Source organism: Marmota marmota, unplaced genomic scaffold (assembly GCF_001458135.2).
Source record: "Marmota marmota marmota unplaced genomic scaffold, marMar, whole genome shotgun sequence".
Lineage (NCBI taxonomy): Eukaryota > Metazoa > Chordata > Mammalia > Rodentia > Sciuridae > Marmota > Marmota marmota.
The window spans coordinates 482,148-506,071 of NW_026000119.1; the positions used below are offsets into that span (position 1 = coordinate 482,148).

Below are 23,924 nucleotides of genomic sequence, written 5' to 3' on the forward strand. Positions count from 1 at the left end.
TTTATGAGACTCTTCCTAGAAGTCTCACTGCGGGCTTGCTAATCAACTTGCATCCATGTTAGCTATAAAGTTGCAGTGCAAATAAATTTTTATCTCATACCTTTGTTCTTGTTTTGTCAGCATGTATCCACAGCTAACATAGTGGCCCATTATAACTGGAGACCAGAGAAATGGCGAGAAACCGTTGATTAACACAAAACAAGGCAAACTGTGGTGGTGTCTTGTCCCACTTCCAAAGCCCCACTCCAGAGAAGACACTGTAAATATCTTTAAGTTTTACTTGGAAAGGAAATTCCCACAGCAGAGAAACTCATCTGTCTTGATAATGTTTGATTAATTACAGCTAAATTCCATAACTTTTCCCAGATTTAACATAAAATTAGACCACATTCAAAACATAATTGTTAATTATGTTAGTATGTTTTATTTACTATTTCCTAATTGCCCCAAAATAAAAAAATATAATCAGAAGGGCATTATAACAGGAAGATAGGAATAGAGAATAGAATATGGGATTAGCAAATTCATCACCCAGATAGACTTGTGGCTTAATGCATTTTAAAATTGCTTGTACTTGAATAACAATAAAAAAATAAAAACCAAAGAATCTATAAAACTATAGACTAAAATGATTGGCCACCAATGACTGACACATACCAGTCACAGTTCACAGTTGATGCTGTATTTATTTTCATTGTAGAGCTAGCTATATGTTCTTTGGAAGTTCTGTGTTACATATGTATTTAACAAGGAAAAAGAAGTAAATTATGCTTTAACTTAAATAATTTCTTTAAGTGAACTGTTGCTTTGTCTCACTGAGAATTTTCAGCTAGAAATATTACACAAACTGCATAATATTCATCTTGTGAATAACTAGGAAATAATCCACTTATGCTATGACATTCTTAAATGTATAGGTAAATATCAAAATTCTTTTGATGCCTAACATTAAAAGGAGTTAAAGGGACAATAGAGTTCTAAATTTTATTTAGCAACAATTGTCCCACCCCTTTGACATTTATGAAATAAATGAGATTATTTAGTCTAATATTCTAATAGTTTTACCATTCAAAACAATTTGAGTTTCTTTTCTCTCTTTCGTCTTTCTTCATTTCCATCCCCACCCTCCTCCTCCTTTTCTATTCTGTCTTACAATGGTTTGAGATGTAATTTATATTTTGGATTCTATTTCATTCAACCTAGTTCCAATCTTCTCCTTGACTCTATCTGAGCAATTCTACTCTTTTACAGGAGTAAAGTTCTGGTGGGAACTGGGTCATCAATCACCACCACATTGATTCTCAAAGTGAATTCAATATAACAATATCACAGGAGCTTTTTTCTTTTCAAGTATTTTAAAATTTGAGATTTTTTTTAAGTTTTATTTTTCTATTTGTTCTTTTCAGGTATACATGACAGTATGGTGTATTTTGACGTATTATATATTATATATACATGGAATATACCTTGTTCTAATTAGGATCCCCTTCTTATGGTTGTATATGGAGTTTCACTGGTCGTGTATTCATATATGAACATAGGAAAGTTATGTGTACTGTCTTTCCTATTCCTATAACACCTCTAATTTTAAAATCATGCAAGAGTTGTAAAGAAAGTACCAGAGTCCCTGTATATTCGTCACCATGTTCCACAGTATGAATAGTTCATGAGTCTTTCACATAGCCTTGCTGCAGTTATCAAAACTGAGGGGTTCATCTTAGTACAATATTACAAATTACACTATAGGAATCACTCAGCTGTTGCCAGTATTTTTTTTTTAAATTTAACTTTTTATATTCCAGGGTCCAATCAAGATCCTATGTTGCACTTAGTCTATATGTCTCTTTAGTCTTCTCCAATCTGTGAAAATTCCTGTCCTTCCTTGACTTTCTTGATTTTGACACATTAGAAGATTAATAGCCTATAATTTCATAAAATATGCCTGGGTTTGTCTAATGTTTTCTCATGATTAGACTGAGATTATGCATTATCAGAAATGACAACCGAAGGGATGTTCCCCTCTCAGTGGATCATTCAAGAGGTATGTGATATCCATATGTATTATTGGTAATATAACTTCAGTCACTTGACTATAAAGTGATTCTCCATTCTAAAGTTTTATTTTTTCCTTTTATAGTTACTGGATATTTGAAAGGGATACTTGAAGTATGGAAATAAACTGATTCTTCTTCAAAGGATGTTCACCAATATTAGCATTCAGAGTCATATTTTCCTGTCACAATTCTTACTGTGGGGTTCTAAGGGTAAATGCTACATATTTGTTAACTATAATTTTCTGTAAGGAAAAATTGTCACTCTGACTCACTTTTTTATATGCAATTACTTATTTATGTTAGTTATGTACTAATAGGATTTAATTTTATTCTTTTGGGTTATAATCCTATGCCATGTATATTTATTTTATTTCTCAGGTAATTCCTACTTTCGCCATGGGGAAACTCTTTCAGGTTGGTTTGTGTACTATTTCAATATGTCACTGTCATGTTTGTTTGTTTTAAAGCAAATTATTTTAATCTTTATGTTCCATACTCCTTACCCAGACCTAGAACCAACAAGCTCTCCAAGGAGCTCTAGTTGTTTATTGTAACATGGTGTTCAGAAACCAAGATCTGCACATTAAGTTTACTCATTGCTGCTGGGCCTCATGTTCTGTAGGCCCTCTCAATGTGCACAGCTGGGGAATATATGTGTATTGTTACAATTTTTCAAATTAATACTCAACTAGTGTGTGTCACAGGGTTCATTTCAATTTTCCTTTTTTGTATATGTTTTAATAATTATTTTTGTTGATTTCCTGAGTCTAATATTATTAAAATGTCTTTGATTTTTAGAATTAAGTATAAGCATTTGTATATCTAGACTATTTTTAATATATCTAGACTAATTATTGATGATTATTTTTGTTAACTGTGAAGATACTTAAAAATTGGTTAAGAACTGACTTTCAGTTTTCTGATTCCCTGTCAGAAATCCCCCTAAATTTCCTTTTTTTAAGTATTATTTTTGCCAACTTTATTCTGAAATAATTTTACCCCTGCATAGAAGTTGAAAAAATAACACAGAGATTTCCTTTGTACACCTCAGCCTGCTTCCCCTAAAGATAACATCTTTGAAAACCATAGTAAAATGATAAAAATCAGGAAATTAATATTTGTACAATACCATTAACTAAACTACACACCAGTTGGGGTTTTTCCAGTTTTTACATCGATTCTTTTTTGGCAGGGTAAAAGGAGAGGAGGTGTACAAATATATGAAATTTTATCACATTTATTGCTTTGTGTAACAACGACAATAAGCAGAATTATTCGATCACCTCCCTAAACTCCCTCATGTTATTCCTTTATTGTTTTACTCTTTCCTCTGTATCAGCTTCTGGCAGTCACAGTTCTGCATTGCTATAATTCTGCAATTTCAAGAAGGTTACATAAAATGAAATCATGCAGGAGGTTGCAATTTGAGATATACTTTTTACTCAGCATAATGCTTTTGGCCTCTCTCCAAATTTTTATATTATTGTATCAGTAGTTTATTTCCTTTTTATTGCTGAGTTGTAGAAGATGACACAGATGTACCATTATTGCTAAAAGAAAATGATTAGTTAAGTAAATAGGACCATTTTCATTAAAAAATTTACAGTTTATAACTTTTAAATTTTGTTTTAATAGAATAAAAACAAATGCTAACAATGGGTTTCTCTTCCCCTCTTGCTATCTCTTGTCTTAGTAAACTTAAGGGATTTGACTCAATTACATAGTCTTTAATCTCACTTCGAGAGCCAGGATCATTAAAAATGATTTAAGAAAATAAACCCAAATGAATGTAAGGCACATATTTAAAGAATGTAATAAGTTCTGGAGTTTTGCTTACTGGACATTACTTTGGCTCCCCAGGAACAATCTCCTTTCTCTGGTAATAGCACTCTAAGGAAGGTGAGGATGGGGTGCATAACATCAAATGATGTGAAACCAATATCACATTCCCCAGTCATACTGGCACAAGCCAGGCTAATTAAAGTCAACAAGACTCAATTCTTGGATTTTTCTTATAATTGCCAAAAAGAGAATGTCTCTTCAGCTGCTGAATTCTTTCTAATAAAATATGGAGCCAACTAGCCTAGAAAAAATCCAGACCAGAGGAAAACAATACTTAGAAAAAAACCAAACCCTGCAAACACCATTTGAGTTTTTGGATCTGGTCATCTTTGCTCTAAATTAATCCTTTTTGTTTGCTCTATGAAAATGGATATGATCCCTTTAAATTATTTTCATTTGCCGAGTGACACCATACTAACCACTGTCAGTAGAGGGCACAAGAAGAAATTGCAGAAGAAAATGGGATTTTGCTGATTCCATCCTGCAGGCTGTCTGTGCTGACTCTGTAGGCTCCCACAGCACAGTGCAGCTTCTTTAGCCCCCAGCCACTCCTGCATACCCATGGCTTCTTCAGGGCCCAGCTCCTGCAGCACTCACTGATTTTTCAGCATTGAGCATCTGCCACTCAGAGTGGCCAGAACATTCCCTGGCCCCCGCAGCTCCCTCCCACTCTGCCCCTGTGTATGTATTTCCTAAGGCAGTTTTGTAGTTGAGTGCCTATAGTGAGACACCTCCCTGTGAATATTTCCGGCGTCCCAAAGGGCTCCTTTCAAGCAAGTACAAGAGGGAGGGCTTCCAAAATTGTCTATGGCCACAGCACCAAGTGACTTCTAGGCTGTTCAGTAACACAAGGCCACAGCTACTTTGTCTTCCACCATGCTCCATTAACTGAAAATATCTCTCCTATTTTAGGAAAAGAGGTAAATTTATAGTCAATTAAAAATGTAAAATCAGAATGAGATCTGGGCCTCAACCTGGGGGTTGAGCTCTTACTTCTGTGCTCTTTATACAGGCTATTCCTGTATTCTTTTCACTTCTTAGTACTCAATCCTTTGATACTCTAATTCTTTGTTACAGTTAATAATTCTTTATATTAAACTTTCCCTGTTCAAATTACTATGTGGTTTCTTTCTCCTGATTAGATCCAAATTAATACACCATGCCTGAGGGATGAGCTTCCCTTGGAATTCTTAATTTTATAATCTAACGAATTTCTTTTTTCTTCTTTCTTCTTTTTTTTTTTTTTTTTGCTGATGTTGGCTACAGTCAGGTTTTTATAACTGGGACTGGAAAAGTTCACATACAACAAAGATCCATAAAATTAATAGGAAAGCTATTATATGGAAAAATTCTTAGAATGCCCCATAAATTGTTTCTAAAAAATGGACTTGATATTCAAACTCTATTAACACAAATTCAAATTCTGGCATATATTTTCTCAGCTACACAGGAAGGATATTATAGTAATAACCTAGAAATTGCTCTAAATTATATTATATACACACACACACACACACACACATACAGAGATAATACACACACACATAAGCTCTGGGTACATTTAACAACACTGATTCAAGCCTGTACCTTAAGGAGCATGATTCATGCAGCATACCTTACCACATGCAAGGAAAATCCTTTTACCCAGGAAATTGACACTAATCACTCTCTGATGGTGAACCAATGTGATCAAGTTAACCTTAAGCAGCTAATGCACTTATATTGACCCAAATACTATCCAAGATGAACATGTGTGAATAGGTGAAGACAGATTTAATATAAAATATTGCAATCTGAGAGCTTTTAAGCAAAGAAATACCACAGTTATATTTAGTTTGGATTTTATGTTTTATTACTATTTTATGTGAGTATAGAAGTTGGTTCTCAAGTTTTTTTTTTTCTCTACCATGCAACATTAACTGAAAATCTCTCTCCTGTTTTAGCAAAGGAGACACATTTTACAGTTAAATTAAAAATCCAAAATAACAGCATTTGGAAGGCCTCTAATAGCTATTCATTGGTTGAAAAAAATAACAGATTTTGACTGCCAAAAAACAGGAATAGCCACAGTAATTTGGATATCAGTATTTAACAGTTTTTGTTTGTCTATAAATTTCCAATTAACTAAGCTGACAACAAGCAGAAATAGTAGAATCTGGCAATATAGTTGATCTATACGTATTTTAAAATATATAGAGCTATTAACTAAAACCCAACAAGAGTGTCAATTTGTTGGAACCTACAACCAATGGGATTTCTAATAAAACACCTTGCCTTTCAGCAGCAGCAAAAGGAAAAAAATTTCCTTTTGTACACAAATTTACAGTTTCTGCTATCAATAAGGCATGGAGAATGAAATACCAGACTTGAAGAATCTCAGTCCAATTATGTTTCTATAATTGCTACAAAAGGGACAAAGGCTGTTATGTGTTGAGGAGTTAACACTCTACTTCCTATTCTCCTACTATTTTCTCCTTCATAAGGTCCAAGAGATTCCAAATCATTTGAAGTAGTAGGTCTTGCCACTGAAATTTAGGGTAATATAGGGGATTGTAACATGACAGAGATTTGATGAGTTTCCTGACTAAAGGGGAATTTTTAAGAAGTAACTTGAATGAGTTTTACATTAGTATCTATGAATTTCATAGATATTTAGAAGAAATCAATGCATTTGTACCTTATAAATTATGAGTGATGTCAAGGTTAAATTGACATTTAAATTAAATTTGGGGTGCTTAAAATTTGATCTTTATTCATCAGTAAAAGAGGAATTGGGTACAGTTACCTTCTTTCAAATGAGAATATATTAGTTTAGTCTGATATCACTATATATAGGAGGATCTTTTTGTTTTTACTTCTGTCATTGTATTATTTTTCATTGAAGTCAGCTTACTCTAACAACCATCAAATGAGGGCTATATGAGGACAGATGGGATAATAAAATAAGATGGTTGTTTTCCTTTGGATCTAGAATGTTCCCCAGAAAACTCTTGTGTTGAAAGTATCATTCCCAATGTAGCAAGGCTCAGAATTTGGGTTTTAGACAATGATTAAGGCTCTGACTTTATCAGTGAATTAATCCACTTGCTGAATTAATTCACTGATAGCTGAATAGACTACTGAATGGTAATTGTAGGCAGGTGGGTGTGGCTAGAGATTGTGTCCCCAATCTCTTTGGCCCTCCTTCCTAGCTGGCATGAACTAGGAAGCATTTCTCCACCAGGGCCTTCTACCATGATGTTCTGCCTCACTATTGGTCCAGAGCAAAGGAGATGAACAACTATTAACTGAGACCTTTAAAAAAAATAAAACTTTTTTTTTCTCCAAGTTGTTCTTGCCTGGTATTTTGACCTTTGACAAAAAGCTGACTAACAGATCCAAGCCTTGTGGTCACTCAGGACAATGGTAAAATGAGCTAATTACTATTTATTACACCTGTGCTTTTTACTAGAAACACTACATATGCTACTTCATTAGGATACACAACAGCCTCAACAACAGAGGTATTATTGCTCTTCTTATGAAGAAAAAAAATAGAGGGCTAAAATATTCCACAATTAGAAACCTAGTTATAACAACATTATTTTTATATTGTGTGCATGTAAACATATGTAATAATGAATCTATTACTACGTATAATTATAATGTACCATAAAAATTGAAAAAATAATAATCTCAATGAAAAAAAAAAAGAACCAGAAATCTAGTCCTAACCCTAGATGTGTTGGAATCTATAACTCATTACCTTTACAATAAATCATGATGCCAGTCTTTCAATGAGAGAAAAAGGAAGACAATAGAAAACAGAGCTACAACAAGAGAATAACAATGAAAAAGTCATTAAGTTACTATTATATTTTCTTGCTACTGTGGAAACACTGATTCCTTTGCATGAACTTTGCATGAATTTCTGTATCAATGTACACATAAATTCTAAAACAGATCCTGATTTAAAAATGTCAAAGAATGAAAATCTATAATGTGGAGTGGAGAATATATGGTGGTGAGGAGTAATACACTTCTTTATACTTACTGGAGCTTCCTTGCAACTGGATATAATCTACTACCCTTGAAAAGTATGATTAAGCCTTGTCCTCTCTCTTATAATATACCTCAGGCTGCTGGTTGAGGGGGATATCTTTATGGATAACCAAAAAGATGCATGAAAGTGGACATTTATTTTATCACCATCAGAGAGTTACCACATTAAGCTGCTTGACATGTACATAGAAGCTTGACATGTACACAGTCTCAGTATCATTCATTCAAAAGATCACATAATTGTAAGTTTCTAAAGAATCAGAATTACTATTTTGAAGATGGAAACATTTGAAAAGCATCCCATATTGCAATTATATTTGGAATTATTCTTTCTCAATATTTTATTGATTATACCATTGATTTTATAATGTTGTAAAAAGGGTTCTGAAAACATCAGCAAAATAAACTTGAGTGGTGCTATTATTTATTATTTCAATGAAAATTAGCTATTATAAGTTATAAAGGATTTACACCTCTGCCTTCTGCTTAAATACAGCAGAAGTGGTAACAGAAAAGAGACACTTCCATTGAAAATAAAGATAGAAAGGATTTTTCCTCAAAGTTTCAGAATATAATATATGGTTTTATCCCCTCTTTATGATACACATTTGGATTATCTGATTATATATTGGACATGTCTTTCCCCCTGAGCATGAAGAATACTGTTCCTAAAGGAAGTGGCAAAAAACATATAATACCTTTTCTTAGTCACTACTTCATAGTATTAAATAAGGAAATTTTCTTCTCAGGTGAAGACATAATAAATTCTCTTTGAAAATCATCTTATTTATATCCCTATCATTATATGTACTAATGATGAATCAAATTCTCAAAAAATAAAAAAGGGGCACTGTTTCTTGTGTGTATTGGGGCAATACCTAATGCACCATGGGAATGGATTAATATTGAAGAAAATACATTTAAGGACTATTCATATTTTCTTTTCAATGTACACAAGAGCATTCTATTTTTGTGACAGGAAATACTCTAATCACATTCCCTCACATATTTTATTTGAAATAAAAAAATAATATATACAAAATGTAGGACATCTTTTAAAACTTTTAAGGCATGTTGAAAAATAAAATATGACAAGATTTTGCCAGTTACCATAAATAGAACTGAAAGAGGAGGGATTATCCAACCCTTTGAATATACTGTGGGAAATAAGGTTTAAATTTCTAGTAACTTTATTTTTCTGTGCTATGGTATGGGAGCTTAATAATGTCCTAGTCCCAGTATATTAAAACCATGGCCATAAATTTAAGCATACATCTTTAAGAAAATATCTTTTAAGATCTATAGACACAAGACATGCTTAACTTTGTTTTCTTATTTATTCCTCATCACAGAAACTTATTAGAAATGAACAATTTGAATTATTGCTGGAAGCTTCTTTAGCATACATTTTGAGATATTTAGATTCAAACGTGTGTCAAACTTACTATTTAGGCAAATTTAAAGGAAATAAATTCTGCAGTACTTCATGTTCCTACCCTCCTATAGAGGGTAGTAGATGGTTTGTGTTATAACATTTATGACCTCCTGCTAACACAGACTTTAATTCTTTAAAAATTTATTGGTATTCTGTAACTGGAAGCTAACTTTGCTTCTTTTAAACCTGTCAACTCTCTATCTTATTGTCTTTAATTTATGATGCTAGGAAAAATACTCCTTCATTTTAGCAAGAATTTCTTCAATGGTGAAAAACAATGGTTTTCCTGAAGACAATGACATATTGGAGCCTAATTAAATAATGAGCCTAAGTAAATAAGTCCAACTATTAGTTGATAAGTGTAATTTGTTGATTTGTGGACTTCAGTGTTGTAGAACAATATGTTCTGACAGAGCATAGAGTTATACTATCATAAATCATTCTCATGAACTTGGGTTTCTAAAATAGGAAATATACCAGCTATGTGGGGTCAGACATTTCCTAAGAAAATAAAACTAAACAGGACAGTCTGTAGAGGATAGACAGAAGTGTTTCCTGAGTGAATAGTACTATCCATATAAGGCAATGAGATCTCTGAAAATACCATTAAGGTGCGTGTCCAGAGTGCTATGTCAAGAGTATATGGCTCATCCTTTAACTGGTTCTAGATACTTTCATGGGGAATCATGTTGTTTATTTTTCAAAGAGAGGCTTCTATTACAGAGCAGGGTGACTATAATCAACAATATTTTATATTTCAAAATAGCCAAAGAGAACAGAAGATTTTGAATGTTATTAACATAAAGAAATTTTATATAAAATTATATATAATCATATATGTGTGTGTGTGTGTGTGTGTGTGTGTGTGTATTCCCCCAGTACTAGGGATTGAACCCAGGGGTGCTTTACCACTGAGCTACATGCCCAGAACTTCTTTTATTTTTTTTAATTTGGAGATAGGTTTTCATTAAGTTGTCCAAGGTGGCCTCAAATTTGTGACTTTTATTGCCTCACCCTCCCAAGTAGTTGGGATTACAGGAATGTATCACCATTCTTGGCAAGAGATGATAAATATTTGAAGCAATAGATATGTGTAATATGTTGATTTGATCATTACACAATGGATACAAGCATTGAAACACCATGTTATACTCCATAAATATTATATTTATTATATTCAAATTGAAAAATCAAGTAAAACTTAAGAGGCTTCTCTACACTGAAGGTGTAATGGGGTGCTACTGCAGATAAGCAAGAGCTAGTTTCTCAACTGTGACAAAATAAATGAAAAGAAAATCATGTTGTTGGTTTTTGCAAACCTTATTTCCTCTTCTTGACTGCTATGGGACATTGTCTTTGACCTTTGGCTTCTTTCACTTAAAAGAATATTTAGAACAGGCCTGCTCTTTTCCTGGCTTTGGTTTTACAGAATCTGAATAATGGGTGGAAAGAGCTGAGGGAACCTAATAGGGAAAGAAACAGGAAAAGATGGAGCCATTGTTTGTATTTCAGAAGAAAAAAAAAGAAAAAACATTTTGTGAAGGTTAAAATAGGCTTCAGGGATAATTGAAATATATTTGGAATTTGGGACAAAGAATGAGAAATTTTTAAGAGATATTGCAATAATTAAGAATTTAAATATATTATAACATCCTTCAAGAGACTTTAAGAATCAGTTTCTTTAAAGTAGTCTATGTTGTCAGTCAACCAGGCGTGGCTGGCCTTCTACACAGGTAACATATGCTGCTCTGTTTTCTTTCTGTGCATTTGATTTTGGGACATTTCTTGAAGAACAGCATAGTCTGAACCCTCTTAAACCTGATAACCATGTTTTACCTGAAATCTAGTTTTTAAAACTGTCAAAACTTCAGATTTTTATTGGAGTATGATACTAAATTTCCCTATCTTTGTGTTTCTACTCACGATTATTTCAAGTTTGGCAAAAAAAAAAAAAAAAAAAAAAAAAGTTTGAGCTCTTAAAAGGAAAAGTAGAATCTCCATATCATTCATTCCCATTTTTTATTTTAAAGTGTCATCATTATGAGCAGTGTTGTAGTACATTTCTATTTTTACATATATGTGAACATGAACTTTACAGCATCCTTTCAAGCTCCTTGTAACTCAAGCCTGATCCCATAAATGAACTTTTTATCATTTGCAATTATTTTCATTAGTTTAGCTCTTGAACCCCATTAAGAAGTATATAATGAACAATTGTATATAATTGACAATCACTACCTTTCCTTGAGAAATCTTCACTTTTTAAAAACAAACTCTTGAAATGGTTTTTGGCTCCATGTCTGCATTTGTACTCATCAGGATAAGCTAAACTGTGCTGCATTAACATACAATTCTTATGACAAAGATTATTTCTGACTTGTATTGCTTGTCCAATGTGGGTCAACTAGGGCCTTAGCTCATCCCTCAAAGTCCCCAATATGTGCCTCTATAATCCCAGAACAGGGGGAAGGATATATGTTGACCTAGACAGGGACACCTAAAACTTTTACCTAGAAGTCAAACACATCTGTTCATTTTCATTTGCCAAAACAAGTTACATGGCCAAGGATAACTTCAAAGGAGGGAACTATAATCCTCTTATGTGCCTGGAAAGCAGAGAGTTGGAAGTATTTGGTGAACACAATTCATGATTATACCAGTATTTTAACACAAATAATACTGATTATTTATTCTGAGTTCATTTCACATATTCTGATCATTTAGCAGAGATCAATATTTTACATTAGTGTCTACTAATTTATAACCTTAAGTGAATATGTTACAGCAACAGAATTTATAACACTGAACACACTGATTAAAAGTCCATTGTGGAAAAAAAAAACCTAAAGGCTCAAATATGAATATTTAGTTCAAAACATACCTTGATTTTCAGACAGTTTGTTGTGTACTTTATTTCACGGAGTTCCTTCCTTTCTGTGACTCCTTATCTTTCCATTTAGTTATAACAGTTTTGACCAGCATTGGATTCTCTGTACACTGCCTAAGCCTGTTGGTTCTAATAGCCTTTAGTAATAACAAATGTTTACTGATTAATGGCTAAATGCCTTCTATATTTATTTTTAGGCCAGGTTTTCATTTTTTCCAGTGTAGTTCATGAAGAGCAAAATCATATGTGAAACAGTCATACTGGACTTGGCTGAAAACAAAAGGCTATGACTACAGTGCCTGGAAGAATGCTTATTCAGTATTCCCTAGACACACATATTTCTCAGTAGAGACAAGAGCATATACTGTAGCCATGGAAAATCTGGAGAACTGGAGTGCTTGAAAATACCATTTATACTACATCAAACTTGAGCCCAATGTAAATCTTTCCCATATGTGATGACTGCTTGCTGCCCAGCTTCCAATTCTAAGAGACACTGTAAATATCCCAAATTCTCCTTTTTAACTTTTACCAAGAGTCTGCAGCTGTCTTTATTCTTGGAGTGAAAAGAACAGTTCCCTAATAAAAGAAGGAGTGATATTTCATTCTGGGCAGAGCGAAAAGATAAAATCTTGCATTTCAGGTATTTTCATATTTTGGAATAGGTCTAAATGTCAATAAAAAATAAATTGTCTTTAAAATTGTAGATATAGTAAAACTAAAGACAGCCAAAACATAATCAATCTTAAATTCTGAATTTATTCTAAAATTCTCAATTTTCTGGCCCAGGATAGAGTTATGGAGACCATTTTCAATGCCCCAAATCAAGACATACAGTGTGAAAAAAGAATGATTTATGCTGATACATGAGGAGAAAGAGGTGGTCTTAGAGATTAATATGGTCAGTAAATTTCCCAAGGCATTTACATGACTTAAAGCAGTACTTCTCAAAGTGTGGTCCACAGACCCTCTGTATCATAATCACCTGGAGTTTTTGTTGAAATGCATATTTGGGGGCCCTATACCAGACTAACTAAATCAGATGCTCTGGGAAGGGGCCTGGGTTTATTGGAGAGGATAACAGAAAAGGATAGGTAATTCAGGGGATTGGAAGACAGGCCAGAAATTCAGGCAATGAGTAATAGAACATTCCTTTTTAGATCTCAAAGCAAGAAGATGTAAGAATCCGATGGTCTTAGAAGAAAAAGTACCATTCTGATGGTTGACTGAAATTTCTCAAGGGAATTCTGATGTATCCCTAACATTGCTTCCTAGTGAGGGGGCAATCATAACCTCCAGCAGCTGTTTCTATAGGGAAAATACTGGAATAGTTGAAACCAATTTCCCCATTTCCCATAGGCCTTCTGGTAGTCTATCATGAATATCAGAAGTCTAGAATAGGCATCACCTTCCAGAATACCTGGCTTTCTCTGATTGCCCATACCTAGAGCTCATTTTTGACTAATATAATTTGGCTTTGACTGGTAATTCAGCATTAACACCATGATCCTTAGGATCAGATTTTGGGATCCCCTATTGTAAGTTGAGTATCTACAGTTTTGCTGCCTTAGTTTTTATCTAGCATCCAATGCCCAGTTGGGGAGTCTGCTTCTTGCTTACCATCTCACTCTTAACAAGGGTCCTATCATTGAACTCCAGTCAATCTGCATACTAACTTCACTGGGAGGTTTAATCTAATTAGTACCTCCTGTTCTTGGATCCCTATGAAGTCTCTAAGCCATCTCTGGGCACTGACCTCATAGTACCTAGATGTGTTCACCAACTAAGAAGCTCTCCAAACCCCATGTTTTTGAGTGTTTTATGGAGGCTCCATTATACAAGCATAATTGATTAGATCATCCATCGTAAGTGATTAACTCAATCTCCAGCCATTCTCCCCTCCCAGGAGGTTGTGGAAGGGGATGAAAGTCCCAATTCTGCCATAATGCCTTGATCTTTCTGGAGACCAACCCCATCCAGAAGCTACCTAGGGGTCTCAGTCATCAGGTATCTTATTAGCACACAAAAGACACTTATGTCATTCCACAGCTTTCCAGGGTTTTACAAGCTATATGCCTGGACCCAGAAGCAGAAACAAAATATATTTATTTCTTTTTATGCCACACTCAGGAAATCAGAAGCAATTTTTCCTTTCCATTCTTTTTTTTAAAAAAAATATTTATTTTTTAGTTTTAGGTGGACACAATATCTTAATTTTATTTTTATGTGGTGCTGAGGATTGAACCCAGGGCCTCATGCATACTAGGTGAGTACTCCACCACTGAGCCACAACTCCAGCCCACCTTTCCATTCTTTATCTCTATGGAGCCCATAGCTTGTGGTAGATGTTATCTTTTGGGCAACTTAGCTGTGCTTTAAGAACTTGGGTAAAGATCACTCATTACTGGTAGGGGCTCACTTTCTAAGGTGCATTTAGCTAAGTGACAAACCTTTTGAGAAATAACAAAATTTTAGAATTTGCTATTAAGAAGTAGAACGATAATAGGTGTTTGAGGTTCTGAAAATCAGACTTCAGATGAAACAGAAACTAAAATTTGAAGCTATCTAAATTTCTATTAACCTATCTAAAGTGAAGATTCTCCTTTAAGATTAGTTTTTCATTCCCCAATTTTCTTCTTGTGGGCTGTATAAGTACACTCAGATTTCTGATAATGTTTTACACCATTATTTTAACACCAGATTTTTTTTATAGTAAAACAGACTGCTAAAAGTAATCAGTTAAGTTAAAAAAAGTTTATGTTGAAGATGGATATTTGTCTGCAAAACTAGGTATGTAAAATGTAACTTTCTTATTCTTTTATACCTCCAGGTGGCTGAAATGTGGTTAATCTAGTACTCCCACTTTCCAGGATACCATCTGATGTCAGGGACATACTGGTTACAGGACCTGAATGAGGGAGAGTGGGAATCAGGTTCGTGATCCTCATCCTCCGAACATATGGGCATCTCTGAGCTGCTGGCTTTCACATCCCTGTCTGATCTGGACTCAAGTCCACAGACCTTGTGGCTAGTTTCAGCTAGTGCTGATACCTGGGCTTCCCCAGACTTACCTCTCTCACAGTTCCTTTTGAGTGATTACCATCTTGAGGCTGCCCTTAGGGCATGGGGATAATCTGGGAGGCTGTGGGGCATGTTTGCTGAGGTATCCGTTTCTAATTATCTGGCACCATGCAAAGCATTTAGAAATGATTTGAATTTGGCAGCCTCCATGCACTCTGCACAGGAAGCGATCCACAGGCTCCTCTGCTCTCAGATTTGCCTACTGTGTACTGGGTTTCCAGTTCTGTATCCTACCTGCCCCACTCAGGGTATGGAGCAGGGGTGGCGGAACATGGATCACTTCGTCAGTATCCCACAACCCCCAAGCATCTGCCTTCATTTTGCCTTCCCTTTGATTTTCCCCTTTGCCCCCAATACTGTGAGAATCATTATCAGCTCTTAGGGATGGGATAAAGATCTGTTTTGTTGTCATTGTCGTTATAATTTACACTTTTTAAAAATTAATTAATTTATGTTTTATTCTAATTTGTTTTATATGATAGCAGAATGCATTACAATTCATATTCACATATACAGCACGATTTTTCATATATCTGGTTGTATACAAATATATTCACACCATTCTTGTCTTCATACATGTACTTAGGGTAATGACATCCATCTCATTCCACCATCATTTTTACTCCCATTCCCTCTTCCTTATAATTTAAACTTGGAATCCCACAATCTTATGAGGTTAGCTTTTGGAAACTCAAAAGCTGTTGTAAATAAAAATATCCCCAAATATTGCAAACTTAAAAGCTATGGCAGATAAAATTACCTGAAACTATTTTCTGAATCATCTGTTTTATTAGATAATATTTTTCATAAAATGAATGAGATTTGAGAAAAACAAAATGCAATGGGCTAGACCACAAGTTAACATGGCAAAATATTTTTTGAATGTCAACCATGAGTCTAAGTCTCCCTTATGTGAAGGAACAACTGAAATTCCAACAAATGGGGGGGGGGGAATTCTAAGAAAAGCAACATTTAATAAAACACCTGAAGGGTTATCCTACTTAATTATAAATATATAATTTATATAAAATATATGTAGAGAAAAACTCTAAAAAAAATAAAGGGGAAGAGAAGTAGGCTCATGGTCTCTTGCTTGCATCTTTTTACTTCCAAATGACTTTTGATATGAAGGCTGGTCCTTCCTATAGCAGATCTTTGTGTATAGCTACCTTACACAAGACATATGCTCATTTGTAATAGCAATACTAAACTTCAAAATTTGGTATTCATGAGTCAGGTAATGGTCATACAAAGATATAATAAGACTAAGGCCCTGTCCACAAAGAGCTTCCGGTACAGCTGAACTAGGACAATGGATCAGCAAGTAAGAAGTTAAAAAGCAAAGGGATGAAAGTTTTAGCAAAGTTCTGTGGGTGGTAAGAATAGAGATGGCATCAGGGAGAGGATCTCATAGGAGGGAACAATTTCCAGGAACACAAGATCAAGGAAAAGTCCTCTAGGCAGACAAAACACCAGCATGTGGCAAAGTACACCAAGGGAGACAGCAGGAGGCTGAAGCCAGATGTTTTACATAGGAAAGTAGACAGAGTGGTGACAAAACAGAGGAGAAGGAGGAAAACATAAAACTTTGACTCTTATCAGGTTAGTTATCACAACCCCCAACCCACATCATTGTATGTGTGTGTTTATAGTATTTCACATTATAAAACTGCCATAATGTTATTTTTTAAAAAATATACAAAGAGGTCTTAGGTCCAATTTACTTCAGAGAACATTATGGAGCATTAGAAGCTGTACTTTGGGGGTGGTTCACAAATGTTCCATTATTTTATTTGTTAGGTATTCTACTAATTCCCATTTCAGAAGCCAAAAAAGTTCAAAGTCAAGCAGGGTTTAGAAGGGAAGGCTTCCTCCACCAAAATAGCTTCTATGGATGAAGAAAAGAACAAACCTCTAAGATATACACTGGATTCTTGTGCTTCTTTCTGATAGTGAAAGATGGATGGAGAAGGAAAGAGAAGGTTCAGGATTATTTATGTCGTGAATTTAGGACTATGCAGTTAATAGACCCAGGAGTTGCCTGTATGAGTGCAAGGTTTTTACAGAAGAAACACATGCTGGGCTTGCTACCTGTTTGCTGATAAGTTGCTTTGCCTAGTTAGAATAGGTGGGTCAGTTGTAATAAGTGGAGCTTAATTACAAGATCTTTAAGATCCCATCCAAGTTCCGATATGATTATGCAACTTGCATTTGTAAGTTATTAACGAGTTGATTAAGGAAATGAAAAAAAATGCCACAGAATTCTTTGATGTTGTGAAGCACCAAGTCCTCCAACAGCAAATAATTATAGTGGTCTCTAGGAAAAGGCACTTGACAGAATCCCAACAACTTAAAAAAAAAAAAAAAAAAACACTGGGTACAAGGACAAATGGTTAGTTAGTTTATCTACCAGAAGTGACAGACATGTCACTTGAGAAAAATTAAATTAACCTATGACTCTGGGATATGATTGTAGTGAAGTAACACTCCTGGCCGGTCTTCAGACCTTCAGTCATTCCTTTGAATTTGACTTTCCACCTAAATTAGACTCTGCCAAAAAAGGGAAATAGTCTGCTAATGAGACAGACTGGTATCAAAAACCATAGGATAGGTTATTATGGCTACGGCTACTCTACCTGTTTGTTTTGTGACTGTAAGATTGAGTAATAAAGAATAAAGAAAGAAAACCACATACAAACATTGAATAAAGAAAACTGTTTATATGCATTGTGTAGTTTGTAATTGCTAAAAGGAAGAAATGCTCAATTTCACTTTTATTACTCCTCTTTCTTAGAGAAAGGGGATGTGGAGAGACAGGAGAGATTGAGTCTCAAAATGAAATGTGCTCTTCTCAGTGTGCAATGAGCAAAGGATGGGAGGTGCACAGAGTGCTGTGGCTGGCCCTCGAAGTTCTAAATGCCTGGTCACCATTACTTACTTACCCTTATTTTATGTAGAAAACTAAAGCTCAAAAAGATTAGATATCTCACATAGGCTCACAGTTGTAATGTTCTAAAGCTGTGTCTCAAGTCCTGAAGTTCAACTCCCCAGCCTTTGTTCTTGTCCATCTACTAAGGATTCCTTGAACAAGTCTGGCTATCTATCTATCTATCTATCTATCTATCTATCTATCTAATCTATGGAATCTTGAACTTTAAATTGCCAGATGTGCAGCAGATGGGTTGGTCAGGCACAGCACTGGAGAGGAGACAGGAAACTACAAGTGATAATTAATTCTGAGCAAGATGATGACCATGGGAATAAAAAGGAAAAATGCCAAGGAGAGTTTTTAGAATTCTATAATAATCGTCACCTGATTATATAGGCAGCAAGGGAGGAGATAAAAGAGCATTGGTTTGAGTGAGGGAAAAATGTGGAGGTCAAAGCACTGGAGTGCCTGAGACATGGGACCCTAACCAGTGAGGCCACTGCCTGAGCAGTGTTCAGGTTGAGGGGGGTCTGACCTCATCCCAAGCTGGAGCTCCTGCCACCAGGAAGGTGTGCTTTGGAGGGAAGGAGATCTTTGTTATAATTCGCACCAGTTCAGAAAAGGCTTTGCTGACCAAATATATCTATGTTAGGCTTTAAGTTGAAGTCATGGGTCTAGATGAAAGTTTCAGAGGAAGAAAGACAAAGGAAGAAAATAAATGAGACTCTCAGATTAAGGAGTGGGAAGAAGTCAGAAACCCTCTGAAAGGAGGGAAGAGCAAAATCTCAGAGAGGAGAGGAACTTACGGGCGAATACAAAATCCTCAACATCCCAAGGCAGAATCATGTTGAGAGGAGCAAGAGAGCAAACAGTAAAAATGACAGAAGAGAAGGTAACGACAGGATGAGCAGGCTGCTGGATTTAACCACGGCTTCAGCCACTGCCAGCCCCCTCTGAGAGGTGATTTCATTGTGGTAGAGATAAACATCAAACTGCAAAGGCCTATGGAGTCAGAGGGAGGCGAGGAAGCAGAGACAGAACACAGAGATTTTTCTTGGCACCAGAGAGAGAAAGCAGAGAGCAGAAGGTTGAGAAAGTCGAGTGTTTGTTTGTTTGTTTAGTGTAGCAGAGGCCTGAACGGTGGTTGTACACTGAGGAAAAGCAGAGGTGCCAGTAGAAGGACATAATTTATGAAGCAAGTCCTGGCTCCATCTTCATAAACATTTTGTTTAAAAATTCCATAAACACCAGTGGCCCAGGAAATGCTTTAGCAGATATTCATTAACAAAATGACAGCTCTTTAAAATGTTCCCATAGCTATTACATGTGTATCACTCCTTGTGTAATAAAAAACTTCTGGCATGGAATCTTGACCTCTTTCTCCAGTATGAGAACCCTTCCATTCTCTGGGGATTTTCAGAGAACAGGGGACATGGTTGACCTCTTATTCAGACAGAAGGAAACTATGCTTTCATTTCCTGCCCCTGAGTGAATCTATCACCCAGTCATTACCTCTTTTGTCTGAATATAGAAATCAGACTGAAAGCTTAGAAGTCTAGGTTTTAGATGAGTTAATATTTCTGTGCTTAGTGCCCCTACTTTATTAAAAAAAAAAGAAGAAGAAGAAAAGAAAAGAAAAAACAAAACTTGTATGCAAAAGGATGCTTATCCTAATTTTATTCACAACACACTAAAACCACGTAGGTCATGATACCAGGAGGCAAGTTCTGTTATATAGATTATAGGCATAGAATGGAATACAACACAGCTGTATAGTGTTTTTGTTTTGTTTTGTTTCTTCGCCAAAGCATTCTGGATGATACAGAAAAGGTTTCCATCTACAGAAAAATTTTTAAAATGAGAAAAGTGCACAGGACAGCAATACTTCCAGAATTATTGATTACAGATACTCAATGCTTTTTCTTCAGAGCAACTTAGAGTTCCAAATTACTGTTTGCTGGTAACAATTTCATAAATTATTAAATGGCATTGCTTAATGAAGTGTTCACATTTAGCATGAGCCAACAGTAAATTAAGTTACTCCTACAATAAAACACAAAATGAAATATAGCAGTTTCCGCTTCATTTCAGTTGTCAATGCTGTTTTAATTTAAGGTTTAAAACTGGTATTCTACAAAAAACAAAAAGCAAAAAACAACACATGATGATCTTTGACGACATCACCTTTTAAGTTGTTATGAAGCACCAATTTAGTACATAACACAAAGGACAATATATAAGAACATAGGTGAGTCATTTTGAATATCTTTCCTTTGCTGAGAGACTATAGTCGCAAATGAAATAAGCATAGATTTTTTTATGAAAACTAAGTAGTAATCTCTTTCTCTGTTTAACAACTTCAGAAATCTCAGTAGTTCCTCTTTCCTATCCATGACTGACTGCAGTAAGCTTGATGCCTTCTTGGAAAACACAAATCTTGCTCCCTGAACCTAGTTTAGGAAGGCTGGGTTCTGAGCCTTCTGGGGACTTTTTATGAGGTTATGCTGTGAAGAAACCTTGCAAAGTGTTATCCGTGAGTGCCAACATCCTTCAATTTTATTGAAGTGGCTTCTTCCTTTTTCCAGTTTTTTTTTAAAGTGTCTTTCTAAATTGGAGTCTTCCTAAGTGTGTATTCATAAAGACATGGACTTTTTAGGAATTTTAAATTTAGGTTGTATGGCATTACAGTTCTCACTGTAAAACACACATCCTTTGATATGTTAAGTTTCCTATTTAAGCCTGAATATGAAAATTAAATTTTGATGAAAATGAAAGACTCAGTCAAGTGAAGAATAACGTTATTGCAGTGACTTAAGATACCATAGTTTTCAATTTAAAAGAGGCATGTTTCAATTGGAATAACATTTTATTTTAAAGGAAGTCATGCTATTTAACTGAAAGACACAGGGAGAAGAAATATGCAAAATTTCTAGACAATTTCTGAGACAAAGCTTTCAAATACATACAGCTCTCAAATTCACTATTGCAGAAAATGTCAGTCCCCATATCATTGTTTCAAGCAGAAGAGTTTGTCACATATGCCACAAGAGGCTTTAGCAATCAGAAAAAAATTTCTACAGTGACTGTGTAAAAATTACATTTAAAAAATATAAAAAAGGTCCTTAGACACAAAAGGCCTCACAATTCTCAGTTGCATGATCCATTAGTTAGTGAAGAATTCTAAGTAAATTTGGACTTTAGAATTTTCCTAGACTCAGTTTACTATGCATGAATCTACCTACAATAATCAGTTGGGTTTTTTTTCTTGCACAGAGTGGGATTAATGAAAAAAGATTACCATGGTTACTGAGATCATTGAGGAATCAGTGACTCATTTTTACTCTCAGAAGCACAACATCAAAGTGTTAGAAGATAAGAAAACATACTGTCCTATATTGCACACTGAATGTATACGGCTTATAAAATGGCTGCATAGTATTTTTTAGGTTTCAAGAACTTTTAATTTCAGTTAGGACATAGCTCAAGAAATAAAATTTTAAAAATCATTGAGAAAATTAGCCTCCCCTTATTCATTTTTCCCCTCTAAAGTATGATCTTCACATAGAAATACTGCACAAACTAGGAGTACTTTTTCTTTTTTTTTTCTTTTTCCTTCAAAACATTGTTCTGCTATTTCCCAACAATGCATGTATATAAACAGCATGTGCATGAATGGGACTGAAGTAAAACAATCAGTGCTTGATTAATATTAGTCTGCCCCTGGGGATCCCGTTAGCTGCTGATTCCTTGACACACACCTCCAGTAACTTTTTAGAAAGGAGAACAAAGAACACACTCTGTATTGGATGCAGGAACGTGTTACGTGTTCCAGCACCACTTCCATGGCAACCTCTACTACACAGAACAACTGAGAACTCGGCAGGAGCCCAACAGCTCCTGAGCACCCAAAATAGATGTCACTGTGCTCATACCCTTTCTCCTAAAAGAATCATTTGGGCCAACTTCAGATAAAGCCATTGGCTCTTATTCCATCCATAATTCTTTATAAACTTTTTTCTTGTTTTTTTTTTTTTTTAATGCTCACATCTCAAAATAAACAGTAGTTTTAAGCAGTGGCTTAGAGTGAAGGGAGTTGTTAGAGGTACACAAACTGGCTAACCAGTTAGTAAAGAATTCAATTTTTTTTTTTTTAATGTGGAGGGTGGACCTAGGAAGACAAAACATGTCCTATAAACATAATACAAAAATTCAAAAATCATAGTGATTCTATGTGATCTTTTGACCTAAGAGGCAGTAGCTTCACACACCATAGGATAGACCCGAGAGATACCATTCAGTTTCAAGTGTATAGCCATGATGATTACTCAGAGCACTTCCAAAAACATAAAATTGTATTTAGTCCCCTCCAGAGTGAGATCAAACCATATAGTGGATTTCAGAAAGATAATTATCTAGAATAACTGAATTCTTTCAGACGCTTTTGGAGTTTTCAGTAGTAAACTTCCTTAATAGTTTTCATTGCTTGTTTAGGAACCAGCAACAAATATAATATATTAGTTAGCCAAATCCTCTGGAAAAAAAGAGTGACACTTTGAATGACAGGAGTCCACAGGGTCCTTTCTGTTGGATCCTTTCTGTCGACTTTATGGCTACTTTGGACCATTTCTCTTCTGCTTTGGAAGCCCAGGGATGTGGAATCTGATTGCAAATGTCACTCTTCTTAAGAGTGTTACTCCCTTAAGGTAGATTAGCTTAGAGTAAAATAAACTTTATTAAAAGAAAATAGGTAGGCTTACTAGAATTTTTTAAAGAGACAAATGAAGAGAAAGAAGGATTAAAATTAAATTTGAAATAGAAGCAAACTAGAAATAAAACCCCAATTCAGGAAAGTATGTTTTCCAGGTCAGGTCTCCCAAGCTGTGAAGAGCTACAGAGCCTAGACTGAATCAATTCATGCGCCTGGACTTGCCCTTTGCTGGTCCTTTTATCTGATTGGCTCAATATTGATTCCATACTTCAAGTTGAAGATGCATTAGCCCCCTCCCCCTCAGTTAAGAACATTCTATACATCCTGTAATGTTTAAACATATCCCTGCTTATCCAACTCGAACAATAAAACCACATCAAAACCATACACACAGATGCACACACAAAGGAACAAAGCTAAACTAAGCTTTAAAATCAAATAACAATTATCTGATTCCTGAAAATAAAACAAAACAGTTACCCTGTAGCTTCATTGTCAACAGCCATAAAACAATACAGCTAAAAAGCTCAAATATTTTCAAAAGCGTCTTTGCTCTCAGCATAGAGGTGAGGAGGGAGAAATAGAAGGTCAAATGATCACAGAATACTTGTCCCAACACAAAGGAACCCTGAAGATTTCAATGAGTAAAAAACAGTACCTTATAAGTAACTGGTCTTGTCTACTCACAGCTGTTCCCAGTGCCGACTCTTGTTTAACTGTCTACTGCCTTCAGTTTAAAGTTAATTCTGTTGGCAAAAAAGTACAGAGCTTGTCTGGAAAATACTGTTTGGATAGAAACCATTCCTTTCAAAGCAGTGGTAGCTATATTTAAGTTTTCTTGTAGACAGGGATATAAACTCTTCCTGTAGCTAATTTTCTTCCTCCTCCTTCCCTTCAGACTTAGTCAGTATCCTGCTATCCCATATATTGAAGAAAGAAGGGTGGGG

General features: G+C 35.1%; 1 protein-coding gene across 3 annotated transcripts in view; it reads right to left on the reverse strand.

Moving 5' to 3' along the window:
- The window catches only part of Arhgap24 (Rho GTPase activating protein 24), a 486,377-nt gene that overhangs the window by 189,616 nt on the left and 272,837 nt on the right, over positions 1-23,924 (reverse strand). Inside the window, exon 1 of one of the 3 annotated variants that reach the window (XM_015499205.2) lies at positions 23,636-23,885. The exons of the other annotated variants lie outside the window; for them this stretch is intronic. The gene's annotated coding sequence lies outside the window, so the exon portion shown is untranslated. Of the gene's footprint in view, positions 1-23,635; positions 23,886-23,924 lie in introns of those variants that run through there. 3 annotated transcript variants of the gene reach the window in all.